The following is a 5,488-nucleotide window of genomic DNA, read 5'->3' as shown; positions in this document are numbered from 1 at the left end:
GTGGGATTAATCTTCACCATGTCCATTTGTTATAACTTTTAAAATAATCTATGGAATTTAACTTAAAATTTGAAAATTTTTATTTGACTCAAAAATTAAAAATTTCTTATTTTTCACCCCCAAACTAAAATCACACATTGTCCTCAAGGTGTGGAAATAAATAAAATTAAAATTAAAATGGCTACTTGCGAATACAAATTCCTAAGACACAAAAATAAATGAATCTAGACAAATAAAAGAAAACTAAAACATAAAATAGGCAAAGAAACAGCAGAAAATATAATAAAACAAATAAAATAGAAAACCAAGAAAATGAACGAGTTGACCTGGAGTCGCACTCGAGACTTGGAAGCATATAAGAGGCTCTCCTTGCACGCACACACGAAGCCACATGTGCAGCCTTCACGTGTCAAGTACCCTAGCATTCACCTATTTGAGCTGTGTGATCAGCTCGCATTTCTTATTTCGATCCACAGCTGCAAGCTCTCCACCTCGAGCCCAGAGCCGTGTGGGCTCTCAAGCCTCTAGCCTCCAGATTTCAAAACCCAACCAAACCAAACCAAAAGCATCCAAGCGATGTCCTCCTTCATCTTCTTTCTGCCTCCATGTCTCAGAAATCCAACACCTCGAGTAGCAAGACCAACAGCCTGCACAGATGAAACCGCAGATCGCATCTTGCTCTAATCTAACACACTCACAAGTAGTTTTTATCCCCATCTCCCTTCGATTTTTGTCTCAAATGCTTAGATTAGGGAAAAATGAATGAAAATTGCCCAATGCATGTGTGTTTCCTGTGTTGTAGAGCTTGATCGGAAACTATGTTGACAATAGAGAGAAGGAGATGCAACCACCGAGCACAGATTTCAAATACGGAAGAAATACAAACCATGGAAAAATCGAGACTCGCAGATCCGCATTGAAAAGGTATGCTTCTATATCCTTGCAACTATGTTTGATAAGAATCTGTGAATAAAAATTTGTATATGGTCTCAGTGCCTCAGTATGTTGAATTGGCTTGTTCGTCATGCATGCAGAACTCTATAAATTCATCATGTCTTATTCTCTATGCTGCTTGGATCCCCACCCCAAAACTTCAGTGTAATTATATTCTGAATGAAGTGTGAGAGAGTGAGAGAGTGAAAGGGGTCCATTAGCATAGAGGTCTTCTCAGCATCCCCACTGTGAGTATCACTGGACCTCATCCTGTGCTCCTTCTGTATCATGTGTGAGATGAATGGATGAATGTATGAATGTATGGATCCACGAGTAGTTGAGATTAGACCGAATGAGTTCCGAATGCAGCCTGCAATCACAAATCAAAAACCTAATTAGATAAGTTAAGAAAAATAACAACAATTAAAAATTGCAATTTTTTTTTTTCAATTTTCTGATTTTTAATTTTTTGTGATATTTGTAATTAGGAATAAAAACAGGAAAAATAAAATAAAAGAAATAAAAAGAAAAGAGTTAGAAAATTGCGTTGCCTTCCAATTAGCGCTTTAGTTAATGTCTATAGCTAGACGGATTTGAAAGAAACTGGTGATCACGTCACTTGTTCTTGTAGAGTCAACTAATCTTGTGCAGCATCATAGGGCAATGGTAGGTAAGGATTGACTTGTTGTTTATCTGTGGTTCCCTTGAACTGACTTCAATCTTGTATTTAATACCCACAATTTTTGCTTTGCCCGAATTTCTTGACGAAGAATAGGGCTGCCATTAAACTGCTTCTTTTATCCCTTGTAGAATGTAGTCTGCTTGATGGACTTACACCTAATTTCTGCAATTATGACTGGCTTTGCTGGTGCACTGTTATGTGATTTTGCAGATCCTAACTCGGTTTGAACAACGCTGCCTAACCCATTAGTTTCAACATAGTCCTACAATTTTTGTGGGAAAAGTTCGTGTGGCATATTAACATGGGTAGCACTCGGTTCTAGGAGGATTTCAGGATCAGCATGCGTTGTTTCCTCCCTTGGGCGTGAACAACAGGCAGATGGCTCCTCAGTTCCTACACCAACCTCTCGATCATCATAGCTTGTCCCACAGTTTAATGCTTGAATCAGAAATCCTTGATTGGTTATTTCTACGTACAACTCAATTGATTCAAACAATTTAGATAGCTTGTCCTCTACCGGAAGCTCTTCTGGCACATTAAACTGCTCAAAATAGTGCTCAAGATGCTTTTGCAAACTTGGGGTGTAGAACTCTGAATATGGGTTCTTCCAATTTCTTTTTGAATCGTTTCTCATGTTGATATGCTCCTGGACATAATCTGGAAAATATTCCCTCTCAGGACACTGCAAAATATCATGGGTCTTCAAACAGCAAAGTGCACGAATTGTAGGTTTAAATCCATAAAAACCCCATTATGCAGAGTTGACCCATAAAGGCGGTCTTCCTGATTGTATATTGAATCCAAGAGGAGGAACAAATTCCATTGTTGCACAAATTGTAACATGAAAAAAAAAAAAATCAAGTAAATAAAAAGATATATACAAAAATAATTAACTAAGAGTTGATAAACACAAATTATTTAAAACATTCCCTGGCGACGCCGCCAATTTCTTGATAGAGATTTTACCACTTGCAAAAGTAGGGATAAAAGCACTTAAAAATACTTGCAAGAGTACAAGGTTGTCGTAGTATAGCAGCTCAAATAAGGTTGTATTTCACAGGAATTGAATGAATAGTTTATGTTAAAACCAAATCTTATTTAATTATTTGAAAACAAAGTTTAGAAAATGTTGATTTTATGACCTAAAATATTAAAAATGAATTTAATTAAAAATAATTAAATAAATTGAGAAAGTAAAGAAAACAAAAGAAAATAGTTTTGAATATCAATTTGAGCACTAGGTTCCGCCGTCACTTTAACAATCCTATTTAGTTCTTTTAATTACTTATGAATTACACATGCATATTTTGAAGGTTAGGTTTTCCTAAAGTATGCCCTACTTGTAACCTCCAACACAAAACGTATATCTAACATGCAACTCGTCCGTGGCGTCCAGATCGAATGTGAACATGCAAGACTCATTAAGTTTTGTGAAAATACCTAAAATGTCTAGAAATGTCAATCGGGGAAAGATGAGCGCTGGGCCTTCTTTTTATCGCCACGATCAAATGGCTTGGTATAAAAATCTGAAATTTTGATACAATCATCTTAAAAGGCACACGAACATCCTCCAATTGAAATCACTCCAAAATTCATCTGTTTGATTACTTTTTGCTTTAGAGGAAGTCAAATGTCATACATTAAAAATATAATCCAAAGTATCAAAACTCTACCAAAATAACCAATAAATTAATACTAAGATTAGGGTAAAATATATAGTATAATATTGACTCATCATAAGGCTTAGAACCCAGGTCATGTTACCGAATATTGGAACAATATTGTCCATACAAAAATGCGTTGCATGCTACTCGATCTACAAGAAATTTGTTGAGTTTTAAAGATAAACATTTGAATTGATACCATATATGAAACAAAATGTGCAGATAATGTGGAATATCTATGCAGTTACCTCCAATGAAACCCATAAGTGTATATTGGAGAAGTTGCGTGGTTTATCGAGTGGATTGTATTATACATACATAAAGACAATTGAAGCACATACTGTCATGAACCAGAAGTTCATTGATCCAAAAAATTTCAGGCTTTGGCATGATCGTCTGGGTCATCTAGGATCCACCATGATGTGTAGGATCATTACCAACTCTAATGGGCATTTATAATTGAACAAATATATTGCTATATCAAACGATAACCCTTCCAATGCTTGTTTTAATTAGACCATCATAATCAAAGATTGATTATGAATCCTCATCATTTTTGCAGAGAATCCAAGTGGATATTTGTGGGCCTATTCAACCACCTTGTGGACTATTTCGATATTTTATGGTTTTGGTTAATGCGTTTACTCAATGGTCACATGTTTGCCTCTTGTGTACTAGAAATGTAGCTTTTGTGAGGCTTCTTGCACAGATGATTAAATACGAGCACAATTTCCAGATCATCCTATTAAGTAAATTCAACTTTATAATGCTAGTAAATTTACGTCTCAAACTTTTGATGATTATTGCATGACACTAGGAATTGAATGTTGAACATATTGTTCCTTATGTCCATTCTTAAAATGGTTTAGCAAAAGCATTTATCAAACGGCTTCAATTAATAGCTCGCACTCTGCTCATGGAAACAAAATTGCCAGTTTCTACATGGTGACATGTCATCCTACATGCTGCATCATTAGTTCAATTGAGGCCTATTACTAACCATCAATAGTCTTCAATACAACTCGTGTTTGGACATTAGCCAAACATTTCACATTTACAAGTTTTTGGTTATGCTGTTTATGTGCCTATTGCACCACCCACAAGGTACTAAAATGGTACCTTAACGCAAACCGAGAATTTATATGGGTTTTGATTCACCATATATCATTAGATATTTGGAACCCTTGACAGATGATATTTTTACCGCTCATTTTGGGGATTGTCACCTTGATGAGATAATTTTCCAGTTGTTAGGCAGAGGAAAGATCGTTCTAGAAGAACGACGAGAATGTGCATAAGATGTACCCACCTTGTCTCATTTTCATCCATGAAGCACTCAAGATGAAAATCAAGTGAGAAGAATCGTTCATCTTCAAAATATTGTTAATCAAATGCCAGATGCATTTAAGGATGCAATGAATATACTAGTTGCAACTGCGTCTGCAAGAATTGATGTTCTTGTTGGACAAAACAAAGTGGCAACAAATGATTCATCTAGTGCACGCCTAAAGCGTGGTAGACCCCCAGGTTCAAAAGATTCAGCTCCTCAAAAGAGGAAGATGAAGGCACACTAGAATCCAAATGAAATCATTCATCAAAAGGAAATGAATGAGTCAATAATTCATGATTTTGTACTTTCAGAAAAAGAAAATGTCCTTGATGTGACATATATCCATGAAGAGATAGAAGTACATGAAAGTAAAGAAATCTCTATAAATTATGCATGTACTAATGAATTGTGGGATCAAAATGAAATAATCATCGACAACATATTCGCATTCGCAGTAGCCATTGAAATCATATTAAGTGATGATATTGAGCCCTACTCTGTTGATGAACCAAATGAAGACAAGATTGGCTATGTAGAAAGATACAATCCAGGCAGAATTAAATTCCTTGGAAAAGCAAAGTGTTTTTGGACCAGTATTCTAAACCCTGCTTGGTGTGAACCTCGTAGGGTACAAATGGGTATTCACAAAAAAACACAATGACAAAAATGAGATTGCAAGATATAAAGCACAATTTGTTGCACAAGGTTTTTCGCAAAGGCCTGGAATTGATTATGAGGAGACACTCTCTTGTAATGGATGCAATCATGTTTTGTTACTTAATAAGTTTAGTGGTTTCAGAAAAACTTAATATGTGACTTATGGATGTCATCACCACATATCTATATGGAGAATTAGATACTAATATCTATATGAAAGTC

At 35.6% G+C, this 5,488-nt stretch overlaps 1 long non-coding RNA gene across 2 annotated transcripts; it reads left to right on the top strand.

The window, feature by feature from the left end:
• Positions 1 to 452: 452 nt before the first annotated feature.
• Positions 453 to 2,329, top strand: LOC148697070 (uncharacterized). 2 transcript variants are annotated; one of them, XR_015963035.1, is made up of 4 exons: positions 453 to 700; positions 803 to 924; positions 1,035 to 1,181; positions 1,826 to 2,329. It is a non-coding gene; the product is annotated as an uncharacterized LOC148697070 (long non-coding RNA). The 2 variants fall into 2 exon arrangements; XR_015963034.1 differs by having other exon boundaries at positions 1,035 to 2,329.
• The last annotated feature ends 3,159 nt before the right edge of the window (positions 2,330 to 5,488 follow it).

Source organism: Pyrus communis, chromosome 5 (assembly GCF_041283825.1).
Source record: "Pyrus communis isolate YQ-2024b chromosome 5, ASM4128382v1, whole genome shotgun sequence".
In the NCBI taxonomy this organism is placed as follows: domain Eukaryota; kingdom Viridiplantae; phylum Streptophyta; class Magnoliopsida; order Rosales; family Rosaceae; genus Pyrus; species Pyrus communis.
The sequence above is the reverse complement of the archived record's forward strand: the minus strand, read 5'-3'. Positions and strand labels throughout refer to the sequence as shown.